This window comes from Dermacentor andersoni, chromosome 8, assembly GCF_023375885.2.
Source record: "Dermacentor andersoni chromosome 8, qqDerAnde1_hic_scaffold, whole genome shotgun sequence".
Lineage (NCBI taxonomy): Eukaryota > Metazoa > Arthropoda > Arachnida > Ixodida > Ixodidae > Dermacentor > Dermacentor andersoni.
The window spans coordinates 21,096,872-21,119,295 of NC_092821.1; the positions used below are offsets into that span (position 1 = coordinate 21,096,872).

General features: G+C 45.8%; 1 long non-coding RNA gene across 1 annotated transcript in view; it reads right to left on the reverse strand.

The window, feature by feature from the left end:
* Positions 1-17,825: 17,825 nt before the first annotated feature.
* Positions 17,826-22,424, reverse strand: part of LOC129383638 (uncharacterized) — a 56,376-nt gene continuing 51,777 nt past the window's right edge. Inside the window, exon 3 of the long non-coding RNA XR_008611496.2 lies at positions 17,826-19,361. This is a non-coding gene — a long non-coding RNA (uncharacterized lncRNA). The remainder of the gene's footprint in view (positions 19,362-22,424) is intronic.

The following is a 22,424-nucleotide window of genomic DNA, read 5'->3' on the forward strand; positions in this document are numbered from 1 at the left end:
CGTCATAAAGACGTCTTCGCGATTTTGGTAACGTCGGACGTAGTAATCAGCCCGCGCCTTACGTCGACCCGGATAGCGGTGCGAATTCATCTTTCGTGGCAACGGTTTGAGTTACATGTTAGCTGCGAGTCTTACAGGAATAGGGAACCACGGCTCTTCTATTGGGATCGTGCCGCTTGGCTCACATCCCAGAGTTCGGAGTAGGTTTCACCCAGTGGATGTTCGGGTGAAGCGCAGAAGCTGATTACTTCTCTGTGTCTCTATGATTTCCTGGACGGTATTATAAAGACCAGTCTGTAGGAGGCGGGTAGTACTAGCGCGCGTCGGCAGCCTCAGTGCGGTCTTAACCACCCGCCTGATTTTACGATTGGCCTGATCCATTTGTTTTTGAGTGAGGTGGTGGTACGGGAGGTGGTAGGCAAGGCGACTGACCACTAAAGTTTCAATCATTTGCATGGTGTCCTTTTCACATTTTCAGACAAGCCGTGATTGCGGGACGCAATCCGGCGAACCAGTCCTGAGATTTGTTTTATTTGCTTATCGAGGAGGTTCAGTGTAAAATTCGCTTCTAGGTTAGATTGGATGTGCAGACCTAGTATCCTGATTCTATGTACCTTAGGCACTTGTTGACCGTGTATGAACAGGTGTATGCCTGGTTCGCCTTTGTGGGGTTTAATAGTGAGCGATTCGGACTTTTCTGGCGAGGAGAAGAACCCCATTATGTGAACATGCCGTTCGATAACGTTGATAGCTGTTTGTAGGATATCTTGCACCTCCCTAATAGAGCCTTGTGACAGCCATAGAGTCATATCATCAGCATAGAAAGCGTGGTGCAATTTATTGATACCTGCGAGCTCTCTGGCGAGTGGGGCCATGGCTACGTTAAATAATAGTGGTGATAGGACTGCTCCCTGGGGTGTGCGCCTGTTTGGGTGGGCAAAAGCGGCCGATGTGAGTGGACCTAATCTAATCTCGGTGGTATAATTTTCCAAAAAAGCTTTCACATAATGCCAGATCCTACGGCCGCAACCTGTGGTGGCAAGGGTCCTGAGGATATGGTCGTGTCCTACGTTCTCAAAGGCCTTTTGTATGTCTAATGCTAGGATGGCTCTGGTGCGGGCTTTCCGTCATTTGGAATTTAATAAGGTCTCTTTAATATGCAAGAGGACATCTTGCACCGATAGGCTGGGGCGGGAGCAAACTGAGTGTTGGGGAAGAAATGCTTAGCTTCTAAGTGCGGTTGTAGTCGACGGACAATCGCGTGCTCAAAAAGTTTGCCTACACAACTCGTGAGCGAGATAGGTCGTAAATTCTGAAGCAGTAAGGGTTTACTCTGTTTCGGTATAAGATTAATCTGGGCGTGTTTTCAATCGCCAGGCAGTATGCCGTTTCGCCAGGGTTCGTTAAAGAGATCCGTGAGATCCTGCAAAGATATGTCATCTAAACTTCGGAGGACTTTGTACGTTATCCGGTCGGGCCCTGGTGCAGTGTCCCTGGTAATATAGCCAAGGGCCTGTTTCACCTACGGCAGTGTGACATCTGCATCCAGGTTTTCGTCTCGATCAGGGGGCGTTAAAGGGGCTGCGTTCTGATGTGTAGGTATGGGCTGTGGAATATATAGATTTTTGATGTGTGCCATAATATCCGTGCCCTTTTGCTCCTCTAAGTAAATCAGCTTTTGAGTAGTAGTGTCCGCGTGGGTATTGGTGGATGTTGGATCGAGAAGAACCCTCAGGAGGTTCCAAGTGCGTTTTGTGCCCAGCGTTCCTTTCAGTGTGCCGCAAAAGTTGGCCCAGTTTGAGCAAGCTGGGTAGCATAGTGTGCAGCCTCCTCCATGACTGCAGCGATACGAAGGCGAAGTTTGCGGTTTAATCTCTGGCGCTTCCATCGTTTGGAGAGGCTTCGACGAGCCTCCCACAGATGGAGGAGGTGCGGGTCTACTTGGGGGGCATTCTTGGTGTTAATCTTTCTTCCAGCTCTGTCGAGGGCATGTTGTATCTTTTGAGTCCAAGACTCCAAGGTCTGCGGTGTGGTATCCTGCACGGCGACGTATGAGCGGAGTTTATCCCAGTCAACGAGGGTCTGAATTTTGGGCCAAAAATTTTTGGAATTTTGCGTTAGGATTGTTTGTATCACGTGGTGATCGCTGCCTAATGTATCCGGCAGGACCTCGTGTGCTTTCACTATCACATGTGTACTTGTCATCGTGAGGTCTGGCGTGGTATCTCTTGCCGTACTGGTGCCACTCTCGTTCCTGTAGTAGGATCTGTGATTAAATTAAGTGCGTGGTGCATCATAGGGTTATGTATAAGGTCGCCCTTCGGCGTGTTATTTATATAACCCCATGCCGTATGGCGGCTGTTAAAGTCGCCCACTATGATTCGATGTGTATAGCGTGTTTGATCAAGAATTTTCGGTATCCTAGTGCCCTTATCTTTAGGGGGACTGTATATGTTGACGACCAACAGTCCTTTTCCCGATGTGGGGGTGGACGGGATAGTCTCGACAGCGGTGCACTCGGTTCCTCCTTCTGAAGGACCCCCGGTAGGGCTTCGGTCTATGAAGGGGATGGTTTTATTAATAAGAATATCGGTACGCAATGTTACAGATGCCACGTGATATCCCTGCAAGGATAGAGACGCGGACCCTGTTTCCTGCAGGGCTAGTATATCTGGCGGCTTCGGGAAGTGTTGAATGTATGCGGTGAGTTGGGTGAGTTTCTTTTTGATACTTCTACAATTTCATTGCCATATGATTAGGTCAGATAAAGTTTGGTTTCCGGGTGGAGGAGCTAAGCCCGCTCTACCCGAGTTCTGTCGCTTATTGGAGTTGGCCATGTTGAGTCGTTACGGGGGTCGAGACCCCCAACTGTGGGCTGGTCACCTCCTCCGTGGGCTGAATGGAGTGAGCGGCGGCGGCAGGTTTGGGCTGTTTATGCTTACGGGTGGTGATGATTGGGCATGCAAATCGAAGAGGTGATTAATTGCAGATTCTATTTTGTCGATGCGTTGATTAAACGCGGTCTCCACTCTTTGTGAGGCCTGCTCTTGTTCCTTAACCATTTGTGTTTTGACAGCCTCGAGGCTGTCGCTTTCAAATTTTAGAACTAGTTGCGTGAGGCCTTGTGTGAATTCTGGAGTTTGGAAATATTGTGCACAGGCCTGTTGTGAGAGGACTGGTACATGGGGCGGCGCTGGGTGGGGAGGTATTGGGGATGCCTGCTCAACGGGTGACTTACCAGTGTCGGCCAGGGGTCCTGCCGTTGCTGCAGCTGTGGGTATGGATCCAGGCGCCCTCCGGTTGCCAAACCAGATGATATCTTCAGACTCCCTCTTGCCGCCGAGCCAGGCACATTAGTGGGCACTCGTTGCGGGAGTGCCGGCCACGTGGCATCGCTTCTCGTGCAGCACTGCACAGGACTGCACTGCCTGCACTGCACTGCCACCCACGACGGCGCAGAGGAGGTGGCGTCACGTCATGAACGTATAAAATGGGCGCGTGCATGACGTTCCGTGGTCCACAAAAGGTATAATGCTTTCGCATGCCCACACGTAAGCCGTCTTAAGTGTCGGCCGAATTTGATGTTTAGTATTTGCTTTCGCGCCAGGTGTTTTCAGGGCGTTTGTGATCGGTAATCACATTTGTTGTAGCGCCACATGCAGATTGATGCAGTGAAACTGTGCTGCTTTTCGCACTTTATATTCAACACGGGAAATGTCCTCTGCTCAGGAAGCATGCTGCAATAAATCGTGTGCTTTTAGGACTCCTCCCTAACTGTCTCATTTAAACATAACCTAAATACATAAATGTCAGAATAGGAAAAGCCAAAGAAAAGGTATTTGTTTATCAAATGTAGGTTATTTGTCTAAATATTTAGTTATACAAACATCGAAAGTGTCCAAATAGGCATCACTGTAGGAGAAAAATAATCCGAATAAAGTACGGAAATGGTTGCATTCAAAAGAGGGATACCCGTCGTGGTTGCTAGTGGCTTTAGTGTTGCAGTCCCAAGCACGAGGTCACGAGATCGAATCCTGGCCATGGCAGGCACATTTCTATGAGGGTGATATCCGAAAACACCTGTGTGCTGTGATTTAGGTGGACATTAAAGAACCCCAGGTTGTCCAAACTATTCCGGGGTCTCCCGCCACTCCGTGCCTCGTAATCACATCTTGGTTTTGGGCACGTAAAACCCCATTATTTAGTTAATTTAATTTTAAATGAGGGATATGGACAACATTGTTAGGCGCAACACAGGCGATAAGCTTTCACGTAGGAATACATGTCCTTGCAGCAGTGTGGTAAAGAATACGGTGAAGTGATGAATTCATTGTGGTAGTGAGTTTCACTGTTGTATGGTACGGAGGAAAAAGCACCTCTGAAAACTACGTTGCGGCAGTTGCGCCGACGTACCTTCGGAACATGCATTGCCTGTTCTTCTAGACAAGACAATCGAACTTTTAGCATGTTAGTTTATATATCACGGTTATAAAACAATGTTAACAAACAACCGAAGCCGCCGCCGATATTTTCGTAGGTGCGAAAGCAAGGACCATCAGTGTACCTTAAGCATATCTGACGACTTAAATAGACAAACCAATCTGCTTGTTTCTGAATGCGCCCTAGTACAGCTGCACATGCATTTCGATACTAGATTCGAAGCAAGAAATGCGTGCTTAATGAGTGCGCAATAATTAGTCATATGGAATGCTTCTTTAAATTTTAAGGACGCATTGCGAAAGTCGCCACGTAAAAAATTTTGCACTCGGTGGATCCTTGCTGTCACACGCTCGACGTTAGGGTTACAGGACAGCTTTCTTGTCAAAACTATGCAAACATACATGTAAGCGAACTCCATAATCAGTAGTATACCTTCCACGAAATGATTCGTAGCAAACAGACATTCTTTCTCTGCGAAATATTCGAGTTACCTTTCAAAATATTGCGATTCATGTACCACCATGGCAGTTCAGGGTCCCGATGATTTTGTAGATATTAATAATAAGTTGCACAAATGAAGCTTTATAGGTAGACCAGTAGCCTTTTTATAACCGGAGACCACCAGATATGCAGGCAATAAACATATATAAAAAGGAAAACTGCCTCAGACAATTCAACACGGTAACTGTAGCTGATGTCGTGCCATCTAAAGCAACATGATGTTGTTTCTTTTTTTTCGTACAAGGTAATACTCAATCAAGGTTCTGTAGGAAATGAGAAAAAGCACGTTTTCTCCTAATAATGGAGTTGCATCAAAAGTCTTCTATGAAATTATCTCCAATGAAAGAATAGCCTATTCTTTCGATACTGACTGCGACAAACATTGCATAACGGTGGTTACACATGTGAAATTGTTATTCCGGGAAGAACGCGGGAAGCGTTAGCGGCTTAAGACGCTTATTATGCGTTGGTCAGAGCCAGGTTTTGTGAGAGCAGCCTCACCTTCATTCTTCGTTTGTCGCTTACTTATATTATCGGAAGCTTGAATCGGCATTCAGGCCTGAAATCGATTAATAAACATTATTGGACTCATACCAAGGTTATATCACATCCACATATGCGTTTATGGTGTTTAGCTGCGGGCCTGCACTCACGCTTCTTGTTCATACTTTATATTATAAAATTTGCCATTACGGAACCTGGACATACTTCTAGAATCGTGGGATTCATTCTTGTGCCCTTCAAGTGAAAGTATATGAAAGCGCACGGAGCAGGCGCACATTTAGAGGGAGCGACATTTCTTCAGTGACACTCCCCAGCAGAACTCTCGCACAGAACCTGCTGCCGACTCGCTGAGAGAAACGCGTGAGGGGAAAAAAAAATACAAGAAACCAGATTACGAGCAAGCAAAAGATAACCACGGCAGAGAGCGAGGGGGGGGGGGGGGGGTGCGCCGCACGTGTGGCGGAAGTGCGGGGCGGCGGCCAGCTGCGATTGCCGGATCCGCTCCTCCCAGTCGCGGCTTGCAAAGAGGACGAATGCCGGCGCGAGGGAAAAATGACGGTGGACCAGTCAGGCTGGTGAATTTGGTGACACTGTGAGCGCGTCAACTTTGGCGCGAAGAGTTTCACTTTGGTGATGCGCTGACACACATGAAAGAGTGGTTTGGAAGTGGTTGCAGAGCCGATGCTTAATTTAGCAGGCACGATAAAGGGAAGCTGAAGCAAAATAAGTGAGTGGCACTTCGCTCCTCGAAGAGGCAAGTCGTGTGTCGAGTGAGCTACTGGACAGCACTTAGGATTGGGGTAAACGCGGTTTAAACCATGGATCCGTCACCTCAGAGGAGTTAGACGTAATGCTAACCCATTACTCGCTTATTTACTGCTAAATCGCCATAGAAGTTTAGTTGTTAAAGGAGAACTTATATTTGGCCGGGGTTTGTTGCTTTGCCTGCACTTGAAATACTAAAACAGTGAACGCCACCGTTCAACCACGGGGCAGTGATGCATGGCGCAAATACGAGCCGAGGACGAGGCCAATTGCACCCTTTAGAAGTGCCAATTGTAGCTGTATTATTTAGCTTAACATCGGCATTGTTAGTTTTGCGACAGACAAGCGTGCGGCAACGGCCTACATGGAGACGTACCTAGGATTTCCGTGCGTTTTACGACAATGCACTGTACGCCAGACTCTTCGATGGGACTTCACGAGTGCACCCGTGTTTTAATGTACACATATAATGGTTGTTATTTTTATGTGCAGATACATTCGTTTTTATTTTGAAACTGCCTCAAACATGACATTAAGGTTCAATGAAGCGTATTTTGTTTCCAATTAAACAGGTCGTCATCACAGGTCTGTGTCACGACGCATGTCACGTAGCGAAACGAGGCACGCGATCGGATATCGTTGTTCGAAACGCGCGTTCTGTTTACGTTCAGTTTCGCCTCACGCGATTGGCCTAGGCCGCGCCGAGTCTTCCTAGGCCATTCGCGTGAGGCGAAACTGAACGTAAACAGAAGGCGCGTTTCGAATAACGATCTCGGATCGCGCCTCAATGCATCCGTATTGACCGTCGCTGTTCATCAGCAGCATCGCTGCATGCTGGCTGTGGAGCAAAAGTTCCCTGAATAGAAAAACTTCTCACTGTGCGATAATGCCTTCAAATCATGCCACACCCGCAAAATAAACGGCATTTTATAGCCGCCACTCTCGGACCCTTGAAGTAAAGCACGCACGCGTCTATATATTGCACTTATCGAAAGAAGTTAAATTATGACGCTCTTGGTGCGAAAGTTTTGTGCGTACATATTTCATTTGATTGCATTACAGCGTTTCATAATCGCGGCACCGTAATGCCGTTGGCATATGAATGTTCTCACATGTTAATTGTAACATGTCACACAGGTTTCAAAACGCAAAAAGTATAGACGCTATTCAACATTAAATGCCTTTTACAATTTCATCGCTAGCTACTTGTCTCTTTTCCTAAATAACGCCAGATCTTGGGGTCATAAAAGTCCATTTCGGGTCGCAGCTTGAAATAAAGGTGCGTCATCACGCACCTTTCATTTTTCAAGCCTTGTTTGCGCACGCATACTTGACACTGAAGATCACTTTCGTTTTTTCGCGTTTCCCTTTTGACTGGGTGGATAGGTATAATATTGAATGAAATCATGCAAACACAGATGACCCCTTGTGTTAAGTAGTTTCAACCTAACCGATGACTGCGAGTTGTCACTGTGCACTGCAGCAGTGTTCTGGAGGCGACACGAAACGCAGAAGTCGTTCACATGCGTTCGAACGGCCTCCCAGGAAGCCAGCCGCTGATTAACAGCATCGCACCGGTAACAAAAGGTGAGGTGATTCGTGCGCTTCCGCCTTCCCTAGTGTGCTAAAAATAATAGATAAAAGGCTATGAGCCTCAAGGACACACATTTAGCATTCGCCCGGTACCCGCATCAAGATCGTTCTCTTCCACCGAAGCTTAGGCCTAGCGTATCCGCCGAGCCCGTCTACACGTTATGGACCCGTCTGGGTCGCTAACAAGTTTAACAAGGTTAAACAAATGTAACAAGTTTAACAAGGTTAAATCACTCTATATTTCAGCTTTGACATCGCTGTTCTTAAATAAACCATTTCTTTCGTCCCTACAGTGTCAACACAAGAAGCGATTACCACCGATATGACGCGTTATAATCATATGTATATGTATACTGTCGCCGAAGGCTGCCAGCGCTAGCCTACGCTTTCCTGGCGAAGATATGTGACTAGACAGACGTGTCGATTGAAACGCATGACTGAAACAAGAAAACGTACGTTGCTCATCTCTTGCGCGAAGAACAAGAAATTATTATCAAAATCTTCAGTAAGAGCCAGATCGGCGGTTAATTTAGGACTTTTTTTTTTCAACTTAAAATACCAATCGCAATGAAAAATCGGTATTGTGGCACTCCCAAGCATACTATTGAATACGGACAACAAGGTTTTCTTTCTGATACAGGCGTAAGCTTTAGTTGTGGGGCGATAGCGCATACGCTATGTCTGTGCGAAACGCGTCTGCGAAACGAAAATGCAGCTTGGGTCTTGATATGGCCCATTATTCACCCTCTGCCATGTGTTGGCGTAGCGTAGCGGTAAGGTACCTGCAGGCCCGTTACCAGCACGTCGGACGGGCGAATACTTGTGGCAAGGTATTTTTTTTTTTCAATTTTTTTTTCTTGCTCTAAACGGTCTTTGATCCTTCGAAGATTCAAACAATCTATATATATATATATATATATATATATATATATATATATATATATATATATATATATATGTGTGTGTGTGTGTGTGTGTGTGTGTGTGTGTGTGTGTGTATATATATATATACACACACACACACACACACACACACACACACACTTGGCAGGGGTGACGCCGGCACTGTATTTTGCCTAATTCCTGTCGGTTCTTGGTGCAGGTCTCCGATCGTTCATCTGCACTATGCCCTTCCGTTTCTACGCATCACCATCTGCGCATCACTGTTTGTTGCCTTCTAGCGACGTGTGAAGATAACATTCGGACGGAAGTTGAACAGTCAGCAGTGCTTGGAACCTGCGACAACTAGCGGCGGCATTTATCAACCTGAAGAAAGCGCATATAAGGACCTGCAAGAGCTGCTACTGGCCATACTTGGCAGTGGTGACGACGGCACTGCATCTCGCCTAATTGCTGTCGGTTCTTGGTGCAGGTTAGAGCTCGGTAAACTTGCAGTATCTTCTGGTTCTTCTTAGACGTATCCGTTGTTGCCACTGCCGTAGTTCGTTGTTTATCTATTTTTGCAAACATACTTCTTTTATGCACTTCGGCTTGCAGCTATAGCGTTGTATGAGTGAAATGGCCAAGTTAAAAACGATTTTAAGGCGGAATTTAATAAACTAAAAGATGAACTTAGGACGTCGAGAGAATCATTGGAGAGAGACTTGCGAATTGAAATTAATGAGCTACGCAATGAACAAAGAAACATGACCGAAAGCCTTGAATTCTCACACGGTGTTGTGGCGTAATTAAGGAAGAGTCTGGAAGCAGAAATTACCAAAAATGCTAAGTTAAAAACCGAAAATGAAGCTTTGCAAACCAGGTGTAAAACCCTTGAAAAATGTGCCTTTGAGCTTGAAAGACGTGTCACGAATCAAGAGCAGTACTCGAGAACCTGCAATGTTGAAATTCAAGGTGTCGAAGAATGCAAAAACGAACAGGTCATCGACATTGTTTCGAAGATTGGTACTGCTATTGGTGAATCAATAGCACTTGCGATATCGAATCCTGCCATCGTGTGCCGACAAGAAATCTTGATAAGACAAACATTATTGTCCAGTTTAAATCACGCGCGAGACGTGACATAGCGCTGAGGAAGGACAAAAAGACAAAGCTCACTAACTTGCAGATTGTGCTTAACAGCTCAAATGCCGTTTTCATTAATGAGCATTTGTGCTCTACTCTGAAGCAGCTTCTGGGCATGGCAATAAGACGTAAAAATGAACACAAGTGGTAGTCTGTGTGGACATTCGGTGGCAGGATATTTGCGAGGCAGTCTGAGGACGCAGTCATGATTCAGATCGCAGACGAGCTGACCTTGACAAAATGCGCTAGATTGTACGGGTTACATCCGTTGATTGCTACTGTGAAAAAGAAAACCTCCAAAAATGGATTATCACGAATTTGCCAAGCTTGCCACGTCACATTAACTCAGCTAACGCAAATCTTCGCTCTATTCTGCACATGAATGCATGCTCAGCTTCTAAGCATGCAGAAATATGTGATTTTGTAACTGCATTTAGTTTCCAATTTTCTGCTTTACTAATCACAGAAACTTGGTATAATGATGGATGCACTATGCTAAGTTTACCTGGTTATATTAATTTCTTTCTAAATAGGCCTCAACAGCGACGTGGCGGCTTCGCTATATATGTTAAAGAAAAGGACCAACGCATGCCTTAGTACCAGAGTTTCGCAGGGTTAGTGATGACTACGAAATACGAACACTGCGGGACAAAACACAGTTCATAACTGTCGTATGCCGCCCACCACGTGGCAATACGCATACATTTTTTACTTAACTTGAAAGCTTCCTAAATTAAATCTCAGTAAAGAATGCTAACCTTATTAGCGGCGGTGACTTCAATATAAATATCTCGGAAAACACACGCGAAACGACCGCCTTCAAAAATATTCTTAGCTCTAGTGGTTTCCCTAATTCAATTAGTACTGCGACACGCGTGACACTTGCTACCGCGTCAACTTTTGACTTAATAATTACGAACGTCGAAACCAGAGTACTGCATGCGGGAACATTAGCATGAGGTCTCGGGGACCACTGCGCCATATTTACAGTACTTGATATTATTATAAGTGACAAAAGACGTGAACCTGCGCCTCTCGTTGTTAAGCACTTATCTGAAACAGCATTGCAGTCGCTCAAACATGAAATAACTAAGTGCGCTTGGTCACATGTTACGCGTAGAATAGACGTAAATGAGGCCTATTGCAGATTTCTTGAAACCTTTCTTCACGTGTACGCTAAGCATTTTCCGTTTAAAACTCTTAAACAATCTGAAAATATAAGGAAGCCACACGCGACCACCTGGTAAAGATAATTGTGTCATCTATTTCTACGCACACGGTGTCCGTCACAGGTGAAAGAATTCAAGGCACTACGAAATAAGCTAAACAATGATCTAAAGCGTGCTAAAGCTACTTATTATCATTCACTTTTCTCTTATATCACTAAGAAACGCCCAGAGGCTGTTTGGAGGGTGATGAACTCTGTCTTGGGTCGCGACAAGAAGCATATCACTATGCTGGCTTGCCTGATTATAACAAGAGACCCACTAACATGTCACATACGCAATTTTTGAATTACGACCTTAGTGACAGCTGGTTTTTAGCTCCAACCGATGAAGCTGAAATTGGGTGGCGCAGGCCAGACGCCAGTAGCAATGGTAAGTCAGCGTGTGGTGCGGTATCTTTGACGGAAGAATAATTGTCACCAAATTTTTTTACCACATGCTCACTGCTCAGCGGTTTGCGAACGACATCTTGGAAGGCCCAGTCGAAGGTTTTCGCTGCGATCTTCCTTTTACGTTTTTAAATCGAACTTGGTATCAGCACAATGGTGCGCCAGCTCACAGCAACAGCCTTCCCCGAGCCTGGCTTGAGGAAGCCTTCAAACGCCATTGCGTCGGGCGGCATGCACCAGTGGCATGGCCTGCAAGGTCACCGGAGTTCACACCCCTTCACTTCTTGTTGTGGGGACATGTGAAAGACCGAGTGTACCGCAAATCTACAACTACACCACAAGCGTTAAAGGTAGAGATTGCTGAGGCCTGCAGCGAGATACCGTCTTGCGTCATCAAAAAAGCTACATCGGACCTGCTGAAAAGGTGCCAATACTGCATTATGGCATAGGCCGACTTGTTTGAACACCTTATTTAGACAGACATCACAGCGAATAACCAACCGTTATCCATGAAAAGAGCCATCTGTGTGAAACATTTGTACGACGTGTAAAAGGGACGTAAGTAATATGAAATTACAAATCCACTGCCGAGAAGGAATGGATACGAAGCTAAAAAGCAACTTTCCGTGTCAGTTTACAATTCTTCCTTTTGTGACAACCAGCGTAATTCACACGACGTAATCAAGCTTGTTATAATGCGTGTTTCCTTGTTGGGGTCTCGCGCCCAAGTTCGAACTCATCAGCTTCTCATTTTTCCTCCGCATGCATTCTGCTGGAATGAGAGTGCAATTATCGTCACAGAAACGGGAGCCGCGCTTTGTTTGGACTGCCGCCCGAACCCACTGGCGTTTATCTCGGAACCAAGCACAACGCGAAGCTCGGGCGTAGGCAGCACGAAAGGTGCGAAGCGAGGGATGTTTTTTACAAAGCACGGTTGAGAGCGCTGTAATCGCGGCGCATTCGGGCGCACAGAGCACGCTGTCACGTGGTATCCACGGGCTATTGTTTTTTTCAAAAAAAAAAAAAAAAAAACGGCCCCGCTAAGTCCAGTTCATTGGAAGTGCCTTGGTCGGACAATATTTGTGGAGCTCCACAACGTTTCACGCTATATTTTATTTATTTATTTGCTTCGTCACAGTGCAGTGTAACAGGAGGCGGAGGGAAAAGCCGTTCAAATGACGGCTTGAGAGATCCTCCGCCCCCTTTGTGAACAATGGCAGCAGCTGAAGGATATCACAGTGTCACAGCACTTTTACTTTCTTGTTAAAATGACACATTGTTTTACTTAAAGATCAAGGCATAAAGGAAAACTGAAAACATAGTTTATACATAGCTTATACAACGAAGAAAACTGCTGCAATCTTCTGCATTTAAATAAATTGCTGCATAGTTTATACAAGAAGATCCGATAATTCTGCGACACTTAAATGAGACACACCTATGCGTTTGCTACTGTAATTATTTAGAACTCGCGGAAGAGTACATCGAAGCAACTGAAAGCCATAATTAGTACGAAAGTACGGAACGTTCCACATTTCTGTATTTCTTGTTTCATAGTCCTTTTCCTTTAAGCAAAGATTCGCATCTCTATGAACAAAAAGTTTGAGCGTTTGCAGCTAAGACAGTACTCTCTTTGTAGTCTGTGTTGATATAGGTCATTCCCTTTGTCTTTCCTATATTTTTAAATAGTGGGTCGCTAGGTGCTAGAGCTATAGCGTTGTCTATCAGCCTCAGTATTTTCTTCTGTATTCTCAGTAATTTCGTTAAGTTTGTTTCTGTAGTTGTTCCCCAAACCAAATAGCAGTAGTTAAGATAAGAACTAAATAACGATTTGTATATCAATAACCGCACCGTGTTGGGGATAAGCTACCGGATACGGCTTAATATTCATGTTATCCGACTCAGTTTTATTTGAATATTATTGACGGGGTCATCGCATTGCAAAGAACTGGAGAAATGTACCCCAAGTACTTTCACTGACTTCACTATTTATATATCTGAGCCTCTAAACACAAGGCTATTCTGGCAAGTCACTTGTTGACCTGTCGAATGAAAAACTACGGTTTTGTTTTAGTTGCATTTATTTTTAATTTATTGTTACTTGTCCAGTTGTCTAACTTCTGTAAGATGTCATTAGCTTTACTAGAACTTCACTTTAGAACTTCGCTTTACTAGAACTTCACTTCTGGGGAGATATAGACTATGTCATTAATATATAAAGTGAACAATCAAGAACCAAGAATGTGTCGCTGTGGTACACCTGAAATTATCTTCTTCTTATCGGATACTAAATCATTTATAGAAACAAATTGACATCTATGCGCAAGATAGCTTTTAAGTAACGCGAGTGGGACCCCACGAATGCCATGATGGTTTAATTTTTGAAATAAAATGCCGTGGTGAATGTAGTGAAATGCTTGTGTGAAATCCGCAAGAATTCGGACTACTTCATTTTTTTGGTCAAACTGTTGTAGGTTGAATTCTTTTTGATCCAGTAGGGAGAGTTATGTAGACTTATGTTTTTGGAAGCCATATTGTGATTTTGTCAGGACATATTTGGTGCAAAAGCAGGATAAGCGACTAAAAATCATTTTTAGAAACCTTTAGAAAATACGAGGAGAATAGATATCGGTCGATAATTGGCGACGTTATGCTTGTTCCCGTTTTTGTAGAGAGCTATAACGCGTACTGTTTGCATTTTCGAAGGAAAAACCCTGTCGAAACACAGAGATTGAATATGTGTGTTCGTGCTGGACTAATCTGATCAATAACATATTTCACTGGTTTTATTTGCATGCCATCGGCGTCGCAGCTGCGACTGTTTGTTAAGCCGAGGAGTACTGTGCGGATTCCTGGTTCAATAATACCTTCTAAGAAAAACGTGTTTGTAGTTTCGGGACCCAGAGTTCGGCAAGCAGTGGGTGATATGTTGTTAAAGTCTCTGTAAACGAAGTAATCATTAAGAACAGTGGCCATATCCTCTCCAATGATCAAGTTTCAATCATGGAGCACCTCCTTAATTTGTTCTCTTCTCGGATTTCAGCCCATCGAAGACATTATTTTACTCCATAAAACATCTGCTCGTTTTGAGCACAAAGCAAATGCTTGTATGTGATACAGCTCCTTTGATTTCTTCATTTTTTTGCTTAAAGCATTTCGGAACTGCTTGAAAGCAATTAGGTCCGCCTCGTCGCGCGTACGCACGAATTTCCGAAAGAAGCTGTCTTTTTTGTCAATTTTACGTAGGAGTTCGCGCGTCATTCAAGGTTTACGACAACCTTTACGTTTATACCGTTGTTTATGAGGGAAGTGTTTTTTCTGTATACAAATAAAGGATTCTAAAAAGCGTCATAGGCTGCATGTGCATCATTTTAGTGAAAAACATTGTCCCAATGCAATGTGCCAATCTCTGAAAGGAAGGCATCCAAAGCAGCTAGCGAGACATGCTGATAACCAGCGGCGTAGCAACAGGGGGGGTGGGGGGGGGCCGTGGGCCCCGGGTGCAAGGGGCCAGTGGGGGGGGGGGGGTGTCATATATGCCTGAAGACACCCCTCTTTCCGCCGGCTTGACGGGGCGCAAATGGTAAAGAATGCTCCGGTATCCAGTAATCCGAGCTCATGTATCCGATGGGTTGCGCCGCAGAATTGTCGGCTAAAGCTCTGTCAACGCCCCACGAAATAATTGCACGAATGTGCGGGCTAAAAAATTTATGTCGCAAAATGGTCGCTAAACTACTCGCCTTAGCGGAACGTTTCATGTGGGGTGCGCTCGTGCCGTGCGTTCATGCTGGGAGCAGGAGTCGCAGGAGTCAGAACGCGCAGCGAAGACGAACAAAGACAGCAGCAAGAGGGCGTTCAACCAGCGCGCCCGGCGCTCGCGTTTACGGCGAAGCGTTCATTGAGAGCAACATTGCATATGTGCGGCCGTCAAAAGTCGCGAATGGGATTCCCTGGATTGTCTTCAGACTCGGTGCAGTCGAAGAGTTCGGCGGCGTATGACTCGACAGGCTGTATAGTCGCGGGCCCGCAGCGATGTTCGGCTGCTTTTACTTACCCTCTCCCGCTCGCTCCGAGAAGCCGCTGCGAAACCTGCCGTTACGTTTCACGCTTTCCTTCTTACCCTCGAAAGTTTCAGAAAACTGTTGTTGTGTGACTTCACGTCACAAGTACAGTACAAGTGTCTGTGTCAGCTGCACAGAATTTTATTTAAAAAAGGTGAATTTTCCAAGGATATTTCCCGATATTCTATGAAGTTATGTGTCTTTGTGATTACTAGGAACTCGGTAGCGTGAAAAATATGGCAGATAAGTAATATCCATATCCTTAATAATCCTTTAATTAGTCCTTATAGAGGAAGCACTTCAATTCGAGAATTAAGGACTCAGAGTCATATTATTAACTCAACAAAAGCTTCTTAAACAATATCGTTTTGGGTGCTACAACCTACAGCACTTTGGCACTGCGACCGGCGCCTAGTATGGCAGCAGCGAAAGAAATATGAAATAGTGGAGCAGTGACGTTGATCCCTCAATCCTCTCCACTGCGAGTGCAGACCAACAGTAGTGCAAGCTTTCGCTGGCACGGGCTTCATCGCGGTCATCTTTTTTTTTTTTTTTTTGTGACGCCAAGAATCGACGCGAAGCGTGCTCTATTCTGTTCCCAATCCATTGGTCGTACCGCAGCTCGGATAATCACGTTTATCTGTATAGCAGCAAATAAAAACAAGGCTTTATTGATCTGAATGAAGAGAACTCGTAATTGTCATAGCCTTGGCGCCCGCACAGCAGGGAGGCAGATGGCGTTTTCCGTTTTTCTAATATGGTGGGGAGATCAGCGTCACTGACACACAATTTAATTTTCGTTTTCGTTCAGAGCTGCCTACAGCCAAAATACTGCGCGCCATAGTACCTATGGCGATTTTTGTGAAGTTGTTGTTGGGCAAGATATGAATATCGGTCTTCAATTTTGCAAATGTAATGTTGCCGCTAAAATTGGTAATTAAATCTTTATAAAGAAATGTTTGTTACTTGTGACGTGAGTCGTATTTGCCACGATGCCGCACTTGTATTGGCTGCCAAGCATTACAATCTGACAGAAGATGTGCACATGCGCTTATCACACGTTATCAGTGCAGCACCCTGTGTTATTTGGCGCAGAAAAAACATCGTGTATACCTGCTGCGTTCGCCATCTCTGGGAAAGAAAGCGAAGGAGAGGGGACCTCAGGGACGTGCGTGGTATCTAAGGCGGCTGTACTGGTGCTGAAACCCGGAAATTGTCGATATCCTCGCCTTCCTCGACAACAATCGGGGGGGGGGGGAGGGGGGGGAGTGACAGAAGTCCTATGGGCCCCGGGTGCCAGACGACCTAGCTACGCCACTGGGTTCATGCTCTTTGCTAGTGACACAATCAAAAACAACCTTTGCGCAGAGGTATGCGTGAATAACAGCTGGTTGTGGGAACTTCAGTCCACCTCGACTTCTAGCCCTCGTTTCGTGACAGTCAATAAATCGCGGCAATCATCGCATGGTTTGCGCTTAAGAGCTATGTTCGCACAATAGCCGGCAATGTAGACCAGTGCTGCCATGTCCTGCCAGGGCTTGTTTAATTCAGTACTGGTCAAGCGGATGTCATACTTCTTGACTGTCTCCTCAGCATTAGGCTGAGTTTCATCCTGATTGGATGATTCAGGCATGTCTGAGAGAATCAATGTGTTTTGCAGGCGGATCTTTCCCTCAGCCTCGAATACTTGTGTTGTCGATACGCTATAGTGAGAACCACATAGCCGCCTATACCTCCCAAAGCGAGCTTCAAGTGAGTCTGTTTGGAATTTGCCGACGAGTACGTATCTAAAACCAACTTCCTCCAAACAATACCTAGACACCTCGGCATATGTAGTTAGCCGTAAAGCAGTGTGGGTCTCTTTTGTCACAGCACCTATTTGCACGCACCTGTCCTTCCAGGCATCAAGCCAGCTAACAAACTTGTCCAGGTAGTGCAGCTGCTCGCTGGTGATGTTGCCCACTGGCTGTTGCCAGACATCCTTCATCCTGCAGCCTTTCTGAGGAGTTTTCACATTCACGCTGCTCTACCATTTTACAATTAAATCAATGAAATTTGCTGTCCCGTCAGCAAGGACCAAATGTAAAGTTTCACCTTGAATTAAAAGGTGTTAAAAATCTTGAGAGCGAGCTTAACATTTTGGCGCTCTAGATTGTTTGGGTTCAGTGTCCTGTAGGTCAGCCCATGAGCAACTTTCACGACGCTATTTTGTTCAGCTTCATGCAGTTTTCGTAACGCAGTGCATGATGCACCCTCCAACCTTACTTTTTATTCAGATACCCTAAAGGCCCTTTATGAGCATTACATAGTGGGGGGGGGGGGGGGGGGGTTAACAACAGGGTATTTCAAACACAATTAGGGGGGGAAAGGCAATATAGAACACCGTGGTAAAGATCACCAAATACAACAAAAATATAAAAAGAAAAAAAGGAAATAGAATTGCGCTCGTCATAAGAGTCCAAATGAGGGTAATACATGCACTTGTCAGAATTTTTCTGGTTAACCCAGTTATTTCGAATGCATTTCAGTAAATGTACTATGTCGACAATATGAAATAAAGGTTTCTGCGGATTTGCCGGATGAGGATACAAAATTACGAAGTTGTTGCCTCCTGCAAACAGTGACGTTACCTTTCTGTTAATTGAATTGTTATCTGTTATTACTGCCACGACATGAAGGTTAGCATCTTCAAGACAGATTATTACTTTTTTGAGGACCTTATGTAGTTCTTCCGCTGTGATTTTCGGCACTGGTAAGATCTGTGCTACATCTTTAAAAGATGACAATAAACTCTGAACCATAAAAACATGGGCTGTTTTAGCTGGTTCAGTGCTGCTAACAGAAGCTCTTCTTAATCTGCCTGCCTTATAGTCAAAGAATTGTTTCAAGTGTATTTCATCAAGCATTAACGTGAAATTTTTTTTTCATGCTGCTTCAATAGGCTGGCCCGTCTTGTCATGTACCTTAGGAACCCTTTTTCATCCTGTTCCTTCAAAGGATTCACATCATGAGCGGCACATACACGTTTGATTGTCGAAGTGTGAGGCAATACTATATTACCACTGCTTCGCAAAAAGTTATACCCATGGGGTGAAATAGTGTAAAATACACTTCACAAAACTAATAGTTCAGCGGAATACCTTTTGCTCCGTTTCATCAGAAGCTGGCACTGTTCTCCGAGAAACATTATTGGTGCCACTCTGTCATCATCCAGCAGGTCTCCACTGGAAATGCCATTGAGGAGAGAAACCACAAGCTTTAGCGCTCCATTCACTGTGTCATACTGTCCAAGTTCACTTCTACGACAATACTCTTCCACGCTGCCCAGGAGTTGCACCAACACATGGAGGTCGTGAATTTCTTGTGGAAATGTAAGCCGTTCGTCGGAAGTGAGGCGCGCTCGTCCCAAAAACACGCGCACTGACATATCTGATGATATGACCACAGAAGAGAGAAGCTTCGGGGCTTCCATTGCTGCCTCGATGTGAGCAAAGATCACGTGGTTGTCAGAATTCACAGGCGACCAATATTTCTTTGATTGTAGCAGGTGTAGGCGAGACACGATGTCGTCAAGGCAGGTCAACTTGTTTTCGTGTAGCTCTTTCTCGTGTGCCAGCACGGACTCCTCAATCGCTTTCTGAAGTGTTGCTCATCTTCTCTAAGTTTTTCTTCATTTCCGGTTCTTCTCTCGACTGCTGAGTGTCCGAGAGGTAGCCAGGGCTGTTCAGAAAAATTGTTGGCAGAGCATCGTGCGTGAGTCACGTCATATTGATTTTAACTTCGATGGTGTGACCGTCACAATCTGTATATTTTATCGTCGTGCGGAGGTATTCTTCTTTGAAGTGACGTTCGCATACCTGCAAAAAAACGGATAAAATCCAATTGGTTTAAATGTGAATTGTGGTGGATGTATGCACACGTAACAGAAGTAGCAACGACAAGCACGTAGAAAAAACGCAATAGAACAATTCACGTGCCATTGCGTAAAAGGGTGGCGTCCTATCGTAGCAATTCCTGTATCTAAAGGGGCTGCAACAAAGCACTGCGCTTGGAAAAAGAAAATTGCGCTGATGGCTGCGGGCACAGAAAATAGAAAATGCTGCAATGCCGCTTATGTTTGCTCAGGTAACATTTGTGGCTCTAGTAGGCGAAAAATACCTACATGAGAGGCAGCTACGTTCATTTAAGATAGGTAAACAAGCAAGTACTTTTTTAGGCTACGCGTCAAAAAGCGTGCTCACAAGAAACTCCCTCCTCACATGTCGACATAGCCTTCTATGTACTGCAAGTTTGCAAATAGTTATATATAAATAATACACAAAAAATCTCTGTCCTCCTGACCTCCTGCAGACAAATATTTACAAGTGATCAACGCAAAAAACTAACGCTTATCAGTGGATTCTTAAGCATTTCGACGTCGATGTCGTCGCGCCGCAGAGCACGCTGCCATTTTCATCTCCGCTCAGGATCGCGGGGGAACTGAAACAGTCGCACTTTTGGCCCATTGTCGTAATTTCCTTTGCAATTCGGTACACAGCAATGTCCCATTCTTCTGCATCGGCGGTACACCAGCACGAAAAACAGCGATGTTTGGCGCAAGATGAACAGCAGCGGCGAAGAATGGGACCTGTGCCTCAGCTCAGAAACATGGAGGCGAGGCAGCCACGAGCGTGCCTGGGCATGCCGTTAACGTTGCAACTAGCGCCACCTGACGCAGATGCTAGCGTTTCCCTACAGGTGGCGTTGGCTCCTCGGGCAGGGTGAAGTGACCTCAGACCGCGGCAGAGGAGAAATGCGTGGACATTCATAGTCTAGGTGGCGTTGGCAGAGCGCGCACTGGGGGAGGGGGGAGGAAAGGGGTATAGGAGCAGGTGTTTCAGCGGCGCGCTCCCTTTCGCCCTATGGATTCCGCTCGGCTCAAGCGGCAGCGCCCACGTCACGCAAATTCCGAGCTTCGAGCACGAGAATTGCGAGCAAAGCGCCAGCGGAGGGAAGCCGCTACGGCTGAGGATCGAGAACGGGGAGCGCAGGCCAAGCGCCAGCAGAGGCAAGCTAACCCAACTTCGAGAGTTGGAGGCCGAGCATAGACGTCGACTCAGAGAGATTCCTTCCTGGGAAGGTGCTGATGGACGGTTCAAGAGAGACTTCCTCGGCTGTCAGTGCGGCTACAGCTACAATATGTGTGATATACTGTGGCTTGATCACAACCTCACGCAACAGAAGACTGCGCATTCCGGAACCGAAGCTCGTATCTAGGAAAGTGATGACGACGAGACAAAAGACTTTCATGAAACTCACACTAAACAGGAGTTAGAAATTGAGAAAACGACCACTAGCTTCGCTGTTTTGACAGCTTTGACTGCGTGGAACTGGCTTTACTTCTATTCTTTTCGTGAGTCGTTAGCATTGCCTACAGGAAAGAGAAGCAATACTGAGACACATCATTCGCGTGCATTTCAGCTGCCGCTGATAAAAGACTCTGCTGAAGAGGTCACTGAAGTCTACAGGTTTCTTTCAGAGCCATAAAAGCACGCAAAGCATTTTGAAGGGAGGGGAACATAGAGCAATATATTTATTCTCTAGGCATAGGCTGTTTATACCATTAGAAATGATTGCTGGTTGGCTACCTCTTTCTCTTTTAAAAATGTAATATTCTTTGTCTTGTGTTTATATTTATATATATTGTGTCTGTGCATGGTGTTCACAGTGAAAATTAAAAAAAAAGATGTAGAAGTGAAAAATACAGATGAAGTAGCGGCCGCTGGTGGTTCTAGTGCGCTTTTTCTATTCTCAGGATTAACATAAATAAAGAGAAAGTATGAATTTGTAGCGGCAGCAGCATCGGCGTCGCACGAGGGATGACGTAGGACGCTCGCGTCTACACGAGGCACGAGCGGCTGGCACGCTCCGGCACGGGCTAGCGTTCCGAAGGAGATTATTAAAAACGAGGCTACGCTAGGCGATCGAGTGTCGGTTCTTCCTCTCCTGCGAGAGCTCGAGACTTTACCGGTCTACGTGGTCGCTCGACGCCACAAATTAAAAGCAATGCACGTCCGTGCCAACAATGATGCAGTCAGCTTTGTATCACAGTATACTTTGAAATGGCAGAGGCAACTCAAAAGAAACCTCTAATAATGTTGGTAACAGAACTCTGGTAATGACAATTTAGGGAAGGGGGAGGGGATTGCATCCGTGTATTGCCGGGAGGGTGGCTGTGCCACCCCCTAAAGAACTTCGGAGGGGGCAAGGGCCCAGGAGCTCCCCCCCCCTCCCCCCCCCCCCCCCCCGTAGTCGGCCCCTATAATTCCATAGAACGAAGGGGCTTAAGGAAGCGTCGTGAGGCGCGGATTCAAAACGATCGACTAGCGCTTTCAGTGATGCATCACGATGTTGTTGGTCGGCGATACGGAGGAGCTGTGACACGGAGAAAACACTACAAGTATTCTCGATGTCACGGATGTCAAAGCTGTGGACGGGGTAACGCGGAAAACTATCCGGGTATTTGTGCAGGCGGCCGGACTAGTAATTCAAAGAGTATGGAAACTCTTGGAGCCTCAAAGCCCAATGACCAAGCAGGCCCGTAGGATTCTTTATAGTGGAAATGCAGCAGAGAGCATGATGGTCCATTACTATGTAAAAGGGGCGGCCGTAAAGGTAAAGACGAAACTTGGCAGCCGCCCAGACAACAGCAAGCGTTCCCGTTTCGTAATAGAATAGTTGCGCTCTGACGGGGAGAGGAGGCGGCTGGCATAAGCGATAACGCGAATGTTGCCCCGCTGACACTGGGCTAGTACAGTGCCAACGCCATGACCACTGGCATCCGCACGCAAATTTGTTTGGCCATTAGGGCCGAAGTGGGTGAGGATCGGTGGTGGGATCAAATGCGTGATGAGACAAAGGAAGGCGGCAGTTTGTGGAGG